This window comes from Euphorbia lathyris, chromosome 3 (assembly GCF_963576675.1).
Source record: "Euphorbia lathyris chromosome 3, ddEupLath1.1, whole genome shotgun sequence".
Lineage (NCBI taxonomy): Eukaryota > Viridiplantae > Streptophyta > Magnoliopsida > Malpighiales > Euphorbiaceae > Euphorbia > Euphorbia lathyris.
Genome location: NC_088912.1, coordinates 104,069,869 through 104,083,493, shown reverse-complemented (window position 1 = coordinate 104,083,493; position 13,625 = coordinate 104,069,869).

The window sequence follows — 13,625 nt, the reverse complement described above, 5'->3', positions numbered from 1 at the left end:
AAAAATCAACTAATATCTACTATCTGTCAGTACCAGCTAATATTAGCAGCAAACAGAAGCAGGTGAAACAAACGGGCTTTAAGACCTTCTGAACCCTCTAGTCTCTACTCAACCATTAAACATGCTAAGTACCAAGAATCCCTCAAGGACATCTTGAAGGCCATCAAACAATCATGAAGGCCATCAAACCTAAACCCACTTTTTGTTCACCCTTCACTACCAAACCTTGGATTTCTACCATCAACCCTGCTACTAAACACCCTTCTAACACCATGAAAAGTACCCCAAAATACCTCAAAAATACCTGAATCCATGCCTGTAATCGAGTAGGGCTACAATCGAGCTGGGTCGAGCTGAGTTTTAGCCTGCTCATGCTCGGTTCTTCAAAAAATTGATGGGTTTGAACTCGAGATCAACATTATGTTTCGTGAGCTGTTCACAAGCTTGTTAACAAGATTTACTCGCGAGCAGCTTGTTAATTCAGTTCATGAATAAAAGACATTGTTACATGCAAGTCTCGGCGGTATTATGTTAATCCCTTAAACATAACACTTTACTTGGAGTAATTTAAGTTTATCAAATAATTAGTTAGAATCATAAAGTATAGTGTCACTTCATGATTACTTTTGTAAACTTGGGATATTCGTTATTTAACTTGTTCAGTTGTGATAAAAGATTAATGCTATACTCTATCATATAAATCAGATGACTTAATAATGAACATTTCATTTATTAATACATTATATCCTAAAATAATTGTCTATAAGACATAAAACCAGCAAGAACTACACTATTCTAGTGTTTATCAACCTCAAACAGATGGTTAATCTGAAAGGCTTAACAAATGTCTGGAAAGTTAACTGAGGTGTATGTGTTTTTCTCAATTCTAAGTTGTGGGTGTTGGTCCCGTGTAACGTAGTAGGATTAGTTCCAGGGGGGAGTTAGGAACTAATGTAACTTTTTCGCTTAATAATGCTGACTTAATTAAATGTTTGACAATTTAACTCAGCTTTAGGTCAGCAAGGCTGAGTGAGGTGTGAGACAGCTTTAATCAGATACTGACTAGAGCTGTTTTAATTATGAGTTGGGAAGTAACACTTTAAGTTAGCTTCCAACTCAGCACTCTGATTACTCCGCGTCGGCTTATACAAATTATTTACTGAGCAATTTAAGCAAGCAACACATACATGTATATATATATATCAAGAGAAAGGGTTAGAGATTACTCAGCAGACTTATCCTGGTTCGGCCTCACTGCCTACGTCCAGTCCCCGGAATCCTTTCGAGCTTTTTCAATCCTCTACTAAGCTCTTTAAAGGTAGAGCACAAATCTTTTACAATAGCAACTGAGTATGCAAGAGTACCGTCCTCTATTCGTCTACTCAATCCTATCTACCACTGAACACTATAACCGAGTATTCAGATTTTCTCTACCACTGAGTACTATAACCGAGTACTCAGCTTCACTCTTCTAACCTTTACAATTGATACAAGATTGTTCTCACAAAACAAAGAACACTTTAGATGAATAAAATTCACTCTAGACTTTTACACAATGATTGGAATTTGGTGTAAGAACTTGCTTTTTCTATTCAGACAGCTTCTCTTTTGGATTTTTGACTTAGTGAAGATTTTGCTTGTCTGTATCTCTCTTGTATTTTCGGCAATGATCCAAGTGATGAACTTGTCCATTTATAGTGAATTCTGAAGCTTCAATGATTTGAATTCTGACATATCCATTGAGGGTAAACGGTCTTCCTTCGTCATTGATTGGTCAGCTTCCAGAATTGCAGGTCAATCCTGTCGTCTGTTTTTAGCAAGAGCCAGGTTTGCCAGTTTCGGCTTCTTGCACCAGGTTCGTCTTCTAGTGCCAGGTTTGTCTTCTTGCCAAATGTCAGATGGTCCATGCATCTCGAAAAGGTCCTTGAAATAGATTTCCGAGGCTTCTGAAATGTGTCAGACCTTGTCTCACAAGTTGACGGATAATTGGACACTGACTTGATTATCACTCAGCTTGATTTAGCGACGACTTGAATATTGCTCAGCTAGACTTAGCAGCTTCGCCTTCAAGCTTCTCCGAAGAAGACATTTCTTTCGTAAAGCTGAGTTGCATTCTACTCAGCTTTGCTGTGTGACTTGCTCATGCTGACTTTGTTCTGTCTTTCTTTTATAGACTCTCAGTTCCTGTTCTCGTTAGTTAACTTACTCAACATTGAACAAACGCATTAGTACAATTAAATCAAAGCACTTAAATTTAATTGTTTAATCATGGGATTAACTTAAATAATTTTGTCAAATCAAAATCATGTGGAAAGGTGTTTCAACAAACCCCCCCTATTTTGATGTTGGCAAAAGTATTTAATCAAGGAACTCAGTGTTGAGCATCCATCATGATATTTGACCTTTTTTATTCTTCTGAAATTACTCCCCCGTAAGGGTTGCATCTGTTGACTTAGTTTAACTCTAAACCTTCTAAGATCTAATTGAGTAAATCTAAGACTTGAGTCCACTGACTTAGTTCAATTCTAAACCTTCTAAGATTTAATTAAAAAGAGCCTAAGGTCAGCTTCCGAAGAAGGTCAATGCTTGGAACATTTAGTCATTTACTCAGTTTTGATACTCAGTTAAGTTCAGGTATCAGAGTTGGGTTTATCAGAATTGAGGTATACTGAGTATATTTTGCTTGTTTAATTTTTATGTTCACAAGTTTTAATTTGTCTGTTGTTCAATGAGTAGTTAAATGCGACAAATCAGTATAAAAACACAGCAAGTAAGCATCGCATATATAAAAACAGTTTGTAGAATAGATGCTTATATAGATAGATAGTCAGCTCAAGATAGAACATGCCATATACAAAATTACAAGTCTCAAGCTAAGTCTAGTTCTATTTCTACTTCTTGATATTGGCTTGAACTTGGTTAGATTTGGGTTTGGGTTTGACTGTTCTATGTTGCTGACTTTGATTGCCTGGGACAACAGAAGTTGATCCAGGAGGCTTCTGCTGAGTTCCGGCAGCTGGCTGCTTATCTTTCTCTTTCTCCTCCGTTTTCTGCTGAGTTCCGGCAGCTTGCTTAGCTTGATCTTTCTCCCCCGTTTTGCCAGCATCATTAGATGGAAGGGGAGGAGCATAGAATTGTCCTTGTTGAACAGCACGAGTCAGTATGGATGAATAGTGTTGCATGTGACCCGTACTTTCTCTAAGACCCTTAAAGACCTGCATGCCATCGGTCATACTTGAAGCGGGGATTTTAATGTTGGCACTGAGCATACTGAGTAAGAACTCAAGTGACTTCCCAATCCAAGTAATGGAGTCCGTCATTCGTGCATAGGATTGATAGTACATCCTGAGTAGTGCAGAATCATACGAATCACGCTGAGCATTAATGTGCCGAACATGCGCAAGTGTGGACCTGGTGCAGTGCAAAATGTCATTGGTCTTGACTTGGTCAGTGTCCATTTCTTCTTTGCTCAGGTTGAGTAGGCGAATGGCTTCACCAATTTGTTCAATGGAGCACTGAGAAGTGGAGGAGATAAGTTCACGAGCTCCGGTTAGCTCGGCGGTCAGCTAGGAGAAATACTGAGTGACCTCAGCAGAAGTTGCGGATGATGAGTTCGCAGCAGATAGGGCGTTGATTTTCCCTTCGATTGAGTTCATATGATTAACCATCATCAGCTGAAGTTCGGCCAGCTTGACCATGAATTCTTGCTTGGGCTGCTGAGAGACTAGAGAAGTCATAACACTCATCAGCTCCTTGAGACCTTTGAGTTCGGTCAAAAGTTGCGTGACGGAGGAAAATTGAGTTGGCTCAGCAGGAATGGACCCAGCAGCATCGGCTTGAGACTGATGAATCTCTTGAAGTAGAGTTTGAGCAGAGTGGATGATTCTTCTTCCTGACTCAGAAGCATCCAAATAAGCATAAGGATCATCAGTGTTGTGCTCAGAGGCCGTTTTCTGGTTAGCAGTAGGTGGAGAATTTTGATGCTGCCCAGAAGTAGAAGTGCCAGCTTGGTCAGTAGCTGCACTTTTGTTGGTAAGGTCAGCATCAGGAGCTGACTGGTTGATGAACTGCTCAGTTGAGGATGGAAGTGTTGGCTCAGCAGTATTATTAACCTGCTCAAGGTCAGTCTGAAGTTGAGTTGGAATTTGAGGTTGAGGCAACTCAGAGCTGTCTTTAGCAGGTGGATTTTCCTTTGCTAACTCTTTGTGTTGATCAGCAAGAATGTCGAGCACTTGCTCAGTGGAAGGATGAGCAGAGGTGTCGACAGAAATTTGACTCTTAGTGGTGTGTTCCTCAGCTTGAGAAACAGATGCTTGTTTTTCCTTGACTTGATGGGGAGTGGGCTCAGTGATGGTGGTGAAGAATTGGAACTGGAGCCCAGTTAAGTCTATGATTGGGTCCCTCAGTGGTGATTCATCCAGCAGATCTATAACACTGGGCTTTTGAGCTTTGCGTTTGAAACGCTTGTCCGCACTGCCCTTTTGAGTTTTGGTTGGAGGAGAAGGGTCAGCAGCAGGAGAGTCTGGTGACTCAGAAGAGAAGTTGAGTCCTAAGTCAGCGTAAAGGTTCTCTTCAACCTTGTCCTTCACTGGAGACTCTGCTCCTTGCTCATCAGTCTGCTCAGCAGCAGCTGTCTTACTTGGCTCAGCAGAATGTACCTTGTCAGCTCGAGCCAGTTCTTCAGTACAACCTTGATCTTCCTCTTGATCACAAGGTGTCTTTTCCAGGTCGATCTCTTGAGCTCGCAGGAAGTGAGAATCCTTGGTGACGACGAAGTCAATGGGGGTAGCTTCTAAAGGTGTCATCACAGAGGTCTTCTTCCTCTTTAGGGGTTGCTCAAGAGTCTCCTCACTCTCTTCTTCAGGGTCAGTTCTTTCTTTCCTTTTCTCAGCTGACTCTGCCTTCTTCTGCACTGGCTCAGCATGTGCAGTTTTCTTTCCACCAACCACCACCCTGATTTTCTTGGCAGTCTTCTTAATATCTTTGGCTAGTTGTGTTGAGGATTGGTCAGCTTTCCTTTTTCTTTCCTGTCGAGTCCGCTCAGCAGGTGTTGCTTCAACCACAACTTTCTTTCCTTTTTGAGACAACTCAGCAGGTGTCTCTTCAACCATTTCTTCGTCAGCAGGTTCTTCTTCAACTATAGCCCCTTTTCCTTTCTTAGGTTTGATAGGTTGACTGTGAGCTAAGCCGAGTAGGATGCCCGTAGTGATTTCAGTCCCTATCGTATTGATTTCCCCCTTTAAGCTGACTTCGTGATCCTGTAGAATTTTGGTGATGAGAGAACCCATCCTAAGGATCCCAGTGCTTCGTTGGAAGGCCCCAATGAGAAATACAGGCATGTTGAGCGGTTTGTAGTTCAACATGTGCCAGATAAAGCACTGTTCGAAGTTTGAGGCTGAGGAGGAGGCGTTGACCTTAGGAAATAGATAGTTGGTCAGGATGTAGTGTGCTTGTCTCTGAGGCTGACCCATGTTGGTACTGTAGATTTCACCGCTATGGTTCTTAGGTTTACAGAACTTAGCTACGTACTTAACCCGTTTATAGTCGTTTGTGCACCGGAGTTCTGCTCCTTCTTCCTTTAGATCAAGTAGTATGGCGAGATAGGAAGGGGTGATGGTAATTTCCTTGTTCTTGACCTTAGTAACCATATGGTCGTCATTATCGTCGGCTACTCTCAGATTCGCGTGGAGTTCCTTTACCAGTTGTGGGTAGGTAGTTCCAGGAAGAGAGAAAAGTGTAGTCCATCCATTCTTTGAGATCCAATCGCAGAACGATTTCTTAGCTTCGACGAAACTCTTAGAGAAACATCGGGAGTGGTAGACTTTTAGGTTTTTAACGCTGCTGAAGACTGGGAAGAATTGTCTTTCCTTCGGTTTCTTGTTCTTTTTCTCCTTCTTTTTCTTTGAAGGAGTTGATTGGTCAGCTTGAGGGTTTTCGCGATGGATGCTGACCTTGGGAATAGATGGGTCAAGTTGACCATGAGTTTGTCCCTGAGACTCTGAGGAAGTCTCCTGATATTCCTGCTCAACAGGAGAGGCAGGATTGATGTCTGAGCGGTTGTCGTCGTAGTTCTCACCGGAGTTTTTCTAGGAATCCCTCGACATAGTTTTCTTGAGGATTTAAGAAATGCAGAAGATTTTGTGATTTGAGAGAAAGAGAGATCGAGTGTGAAATGTTTCAAGCGTAAAGAGAAGTTAGTGGGAAATCATCCACTATTTATAGCCGGTGTGTGTCGATCTGATAGGTTAGAATGGCGGTTCGTTCTCGAATAGATCAACGACAGTTATCTCTGGCATTAATGACACATTCGGCGCATGGTTTTCTAATCATTACGCTTACGTCATCCTAGGTGGCTACTTAAATACGCGTGCAAGCATTAATTACGCAAGTTGTTCTACTCAGCATTTAAGATACCAAACGTTTAGAGTTTTGAGTGTGTAGGTTATTGTAGAAGGGATTCATATCATATGAAGTAACTCAGCATTTAGTAATCACTCAATATTTATGGCAACTCAGCATATAGTGATTTCATAGCATTCAGTTTTACTCAGCATATGATAGTTACTCAACATGTAATGATCACTCGGCATATTATAATCACTCAATATTCGTTTAGCTCAAAAATTTATTGAAGAGGATTAGACATACCGATAGCTTCCCTTAGTATGCTGAACTGCTCACGAGCCAATGGCTTCGTGAAGATATCCGCAAGCTGTTCATCCGTTGGGACATAGGTCAGCTTGATCTCACCCTTGAGTACATGATCTCTGATGAAGTGATGCCTTATGCTGACATGCTTCATCCTGCTGTGTTGGATTGGATTTTTAGATAAGTCAATGGCACTTTTATTGTCACATTTGACTTCAATTGTTTTGGTTTGGACTCCATAATCATCCAGCTGTTGCTTGATCCATATGACTTGTGCAACACAGCTTCCAGCAGCAATGTACTCAGCTTCAGTTGTTGACAGGGCAACTAACGACTGGTTCTTACTGAACCAAGACACCAGACAGCTTCCGAGGAAATGACATCCTCCTGAAGTGCTTTTTCGCTCAAACTTGTCTCGTCCATAGTCAGCGTCAGTTTATACAACGAGTGTGAAATCGTTCGTGTTGGGATACCATAAACCTGCATTCACTGAGCTTTGCAAATATCTAAGGATTTTGTTTACAGCTATGTAATGAGATTCCTTAGGGTCAGTGATGCGCCTTCACCTAAGTTGGGATGAAGACTCACTAAGGGATAAGTGTACCCCGTCGTTATCAAGTAATAAATTTCTGGTTAAGTCTAGGTTATCGTCCATAGGATTTATTTCTGCAAGTATCGAGTTACTTGGTTTCAGGTGTTATCTAGGCTTAGGGGGGTTTTGAGATGGTTTTTCTAAGTTAATCTACTCCTAGGTTGAATTATACTATTCCTAGCTAAGTTATCTGATTCTGACTAAGTTATTCTACGCCTAATTAAGTTACTCTACCCCTAATTAAGTTAAACTACTCCTAAGTGATCTTTTACCAATGCAATTATCCGAAGGAATATGAAGGGATACGATGATAATGAGAATAGATTGTTTAAGCAATTGAATTAAAACCTAAGTCACTTGTGTCCGAGGCGATTAACCCGACCTATCCTCCTAAAGTCCCTAGTTCGTGATTCCCTTGTAAGGCCGAAACTAGCTCTAAGGCTCAGCAATTTGGGCTTAATCTTCTATAGGGTCGTCAATCCTATAGGCACTGACTAGGTCAGATTCAGCTCGCAATATGTGCCAACATGATTTTGGGATTATCGAATGAGTTAAACCAATCAGACAAAGCGTAAGACAAAGATTAAAGCATTAAAACAATTGAATGAACAAGAACTATAATATATATCAAAGATGAAAGTATTGTCACGAAGTTACAATGAGCCTAGGATTCATAACATGTATAAGAGGCTAGACAGAATATAAAAGAAGAAAAATCCCTTTCAGGGAACCTGTCTGCCAATGCAGGCGTCTTCCTAGGACTTAAGGATGGAGCTTGAGCAATCCTCGGTGAACGGAGCTTCGGAGGTGTCTTCAATGGAGGTTTGAAGGATATGGAGGAGGTGGAGAGGATTCCTCAAGATGAAAAGCTAAGAAAATTACAAAGATAAAAGATAATAATTTGCATTGGAAAAACTCTATTTATAGGCGTGGCTCGGCCCTCTTTTTGACCTATTTTCGTGTCCTTATGCAGGTAGGAAGTAGTGGGGTCCGTCGTGGCATCGTGGGGGCGGAATTGGTCTTTTTGACCAATTCCCGCAGGTCTGCTCGCCGAGCAGGGCGAGCTGCTCGGCGAGCAGGCCTCTGGTGGCCTGCTCGGCGAGCAGGCATCCTGCTCGCCCGAGCAGGCCTCTGATGGCCTGCTCGGCGAGCAGGCATGGCCTACGGAGGCCTGCTCGTCGAGCATTCTTGCCCGGTATGCCCCCGCGTGCTTGCCGACTGCCGTCGATGCCTTTTTCGTCCGAACTTATACCTGCGCATGTACAGAAACTCCAGATAACATTAGTCCAAAGGCTAAATTGACCCGCCAATCGCTTATTTTGAGAAAACGCTTCGTTTGGTGCGACTTTTGGCGGACCAATTAGCTTCAAAAGATAACGGAATTGTACTATGCATGCTATTTTGGCCGTAATTGCCTAAATTGGTCATAAAACGAGCCTAAACAACGAAAAATAAATAAAACGTTTCCAATTCCTAACTAACTCGCACAAAAGCATTTAAATGCGAGAAATGCTCGCTTATTAACTAAATAATGCTAAAACCCGTCCTAAAATCGTACCCAAAGATAGGGGTTTTTGACCCCTATCAGTCAGCTTGATATCTTGCGCAGTAACATATTGAGTACTAAATATCTGGCCTACTTGCCGTTAGATAGAGTAGAGAGCCGATCATACCTCGATACAATTTGCTATCTACTGACTTACCTTTTTCATTAGCACAGAGCACCGTGTCAGTACCCATTGGGGTAGATATTGGCTTACAACTTTCCATATCAAATTTCTTCAATATCTCCTTAGCATATTTAGTCTGGCTAATGAAGATGCCATTCTTGCCTTGCTTGATTTGAAGTCCAAGGAAGAAGTTGAGTTCTCCCATCATTGACATCTCAAACTCAGTTTGCATCTATTTGCTAAATTCCTTGCACATAGACTCATTAGTAGCACCAAAGATAATATCATCTACATATATTTGTGCCAACAGGGTATCTTTACCCTTTTTCTTAATGAATAAGGTTGTGTCAGCTTTTCATCTGACATAGTTCCTGGTCAGCAGAAAGCTGGTCAGCCTTTCGTACCAAGCACGTGGTGCTTGCTTCAGGCCGTACAGAGCCTTTTTGAGTTTATAAACATGGTTTGGGAATTTCGGATCCTCAAACCCTGGAGGCTGACTAACATAAACCTCTTCATTTATAACTCCATTAAGAAATGCACTTTTGACATCCATTTGGAACAATTTAAAATTCATAAAGCTAGCATATGCACATAATATCCTTATTGCTTCTAATCTAGCTACGGGTGCAAAGGTCTCACCATAGTCAATACCTTCCTGCTGACTGTAACCTTGAGCTACAAGTCTGGCTTTGTTCCTGACTACGTTTCCCTGTTCATCTAGCTTATTGCGAATGGTCTTTTGATTCTTCGGTTTAGGCACTAAATCCCATACTTCGTTTCTCTTGAATTGATCAAGTTCCTCTTGCATAGCATTTATCCAGAATTCATCGTGCTCAGCTTCTGAAAAGTTTTTCGGTTCAAGAACTGAGAAGAACGCAACATTACTGAGATATCTCCTGAGTTGATTTCTGGTCATCAGGGTGTTCTCAGCAGCATCAAGAATGGACTTTTCTGAGTGTCCTCTTGGAACCTTGATCTCTTTTGGCAGTGTGGAGTTTTCAAGAGTCGGTGTTTCAACAATCTCTGCAGGATTATATTGGTCAACAAAGATAATTTTAGGTTCGTTCTTACCCTTGGTCAGCCCTTGAGGTTGTGACTCAATGGCTCCATTTTGGTCAGCAGAAGCTGAGCATGTGTCATCTTCGGTAGGCTGACTTGTTTTCCCTGCATAGTCAGTTTCATCGAACACAACATGTACAGACTCTTCTAAGACCTGAGTTCGTTTATTAAACACCCTATATGCTTTGTTGTTTGTTGAGTACCCTAGAAAGATAGCTTCATCAGCTTTAGAATCAAACTTAGCAAGGTTGTCTTTAGTATTTAAAATAAAACATTTGCAACCAAAGGCACGAAAATATCCAATGTTGGGTTTTCGTCCTTTCCAAAGTTCATATGGGGTTTTCTTAAGTATAGGTCTAACTAGAGCCCTATTGAGTATATAGCAAGCTGTGTTGACAGCTTCATCCCAGAAATACTTTGGAAGCCTATTCTCACTCAGCATTGTCCTAGCTATTTCAACTAAGGTTCTGTTCTTCCTTTCAACTACCCCATTTTGTTGAGGAGTTCTAGGAGCAGAAAAATTGTGGTCAATGCCGCTGACTTCACAGAATTCATCAAACTGTTGATTTTTGAATTCTCCGCCATTATCACTTCGGATGTGAGCTAATTTTAGGTCTTTGTCATTTTCAAGTTTTCTAATCAGTGTTGAGGACATCTCAAAGGCTTCATCATTGCTACTCAACAGGATAACCCAACTATACCGAGAAAAGTCATCTACAATGACCAAGGAAAATCTCTTACCACCCAAGCTCAACGGCTGGACTGGTCCGAAAAGATCCAAGTGTAGTAACTCTAATGGGCGCTTGGTTGAGACTACATTTTTACTTTCAAAAGACTTTTTGGTTTGTTTACCTTGCTGACAAGCATTACACAATTGATCATTCTCAAACCTGAGTTTGGGTAATCCCTCAACTAATTGCTTTCTTGCTAGTTTGGCTAGGAGGTCCATGCTTACATGACCAAGTCTCCTTTGACACTAAGCATATATTTTTTGAAAACTTCTTTTCTAGGTTTAGCATGAAAACATTTTCAACACGAGGGGCAGTTAAAATCAATTCATTTGCTTTTCCCTCGAGTATCCTACACTCAGTGGCATCAAATACAACCTTTCTACCGCTATCACACAGCTGAGCTACGCTCAATAGGTTATATTTAAGACCCCTGACTAGGGAGACTGACTCAATAGTAGGATTACCACCAACGGTACCTGACCCTACTATCTTACCCTTTTTGTTGTCTCCAAAACTTACATTTCCTCCTCGTTTATGCACAAGTGTGATGAACTGAGTTTCATCACCAGTCATATGCCTCGAGCATGCGCTGTTAATGTACCATGGCTTTGACTTCTCCGCGCACCCCAGGCTCACCTGCAATTGAACTAGTTATCTTTAGGTACCGAATTTTTTTTGGGTCCTCGTTTGTTAGAGTCAACAGGTGATGCATCTTATTTAATTTTGTGACGGCATACATTTATAGTGTGGCCATCTTTCCCACAAAAGTCACAATAAACTACCCTTTGAGGGTATTTCCATTTTTGGTCAGCACGATTGTGCTGAGCATGCCAGCATACCTTTGTGGTATGTCCTTTCTTTCCGCAGAAGTCACATTGGACATTCTGCTACACCTTCGCTGACTGGTACCTGAGTACTCAGCTTTTGGATGGAACCTCTTCTTAGCCGATGTATTCAACTGCTTCTGTACTGATGTGATATCCTTCCTCAGTTTCTTAGAATCTGATGCGCCCTCACCTAACTCGAGATGAGAACTCACTAAGGGATAAGTGTACCCCGTCATTATCAAGTAATAAATTTCTGGTTTAAGTCCAGGTTATCGTCCACAGGATTTATTTCTGCAAGTACCGAGCTACTCGATCTCGGATGTTATCTAGGCTTAGGGGGTTTTGAGTTTGTTTGTTTTAATTAATCTACTCCTAGGTTGAATTATGCTAATCCTAGCTAAGTTATCTAATTCTAACTAAGTTATTCTACGCCTAACTAAGTTACTCTACCCCTAATTGATCTTTCATTAATGAAACTATTCGAAGGAACATGGTATGAACGATAATAATAAAGATAGATTATCAAGTCTATTGAATAAAAACCTAATCTGAGTCACTTGTATTCAAGGCGATTAACCCTACTTACCCTCCTGATTCCCTAAGGCCGAAACTAGGTCTAAGGCTCAGTAAATTGGCGCTTAATCAACTAAGAGGTCGTCAATCTCCTAGGCTCTGACTAGGTCAGATTCAGCTCGCAATATGTGCCTACTAGATTTTAGGGCTTTTGAATGAGTTAAACCAATTGAATAAAGCGTAAGACAGAGATTAGACAAATAATCATAGAACAAAACAAGAGCTAAATTATTATTAAAGGCGAAGATAATTGTCACAAGATACAATAAGTCAAGTTCGGCAACTGTATCAAAGAGTACAAACATGGAAAGATAAAAGGAGATACAAAAATCCCTTTTAGGGAACCTGTTTACTCTGCAGTCGGCGACTTGATCTTAAGGACGGACCTTGATAATTCCTCGAGAAAAAGCTTTGAAGGAGCTTCAATGGAGGTTGAGGAAGATGGAGAAGATGGAGAGGAATTACAAGGGGAAAGCTAAAATAATTTACAAAAACGAAAGATACTAATTTACATTGGAAAAACTCTATCTATAGGCGCGGCTCGGCCCCTTTTCTTGACCTAATTCGTATCCTTATTGATGTAGGAAGTTGTGGGGTCCATCGTGGCTTCGTGGGGGCGGAATTGGTCTTTTTGACCAATTCTCGCAGGTCTGCTCGCCGAGTAGGGCGAGCTTCTCGGCGAGCAGGGCTACTCACGACGAGCACCGCCCTGCTCGGCGAGCAGGCACAGTGCCTGGGCAGTGCCTGGGCTGCTCGCCGAGCAGCGCCCGGGCTGCGCGCCGATGCTCAATTCACCGAGCGACTGCCGGGGGTCCCCGAGACTCGATTTTTGCCTGAAATTTGATCATGTTTTAACCTGCACACGCACATAAACTCCAAACAACATTAGTCCAAGGGCTAAATTGACCCGCCAATCGCTTATTTGAGCAAACGCTTCGTTTGGTGCGACTTTTGACGGATCAATTAGCTTCAAAAGATAACGGAATTATGATATGCATGCCATTTTGGCCGTATTTGCCTAAATTGATCATAAAACGAGCCTAAACAACGAAAAGTAAATAAAACGTTTCCAATTTCTAACTAACCCACACAAAAGCATTTAAATGCGAGAAGTGCTCGCTTATTAACTAAATAACGCTAAAACCCGTCCTAAAATCGTACCCAAAGATAGGGGTTTTTGACCCCTATCAAACCTCCTCGCACTTAAAACTTTACTTGTCCCCAAGTAAACTAAAAAACTAAACCCGCCATCACAAGCAAGCTAGAAAACCTCCCGGTTTGACTAGGTGCTTGACACAATTTCGAGCATCTATAATTACATGCATTCGGAAATACAAAGTAGAGACACGATATCCAAAAGCCGCATTTCAATTATCATAGGTCATAGTTTTAAGCAAAAGGACACATGTTCAATTAAACGAGTTTGAGGGGATCGCTAAGTAGAACACCTCACCATAGGTAGTTCACTCATTCACACAATTTTGGTGGCTAAAGTGTTTACTCTCGGCTTATGTTCTTGCTTAGG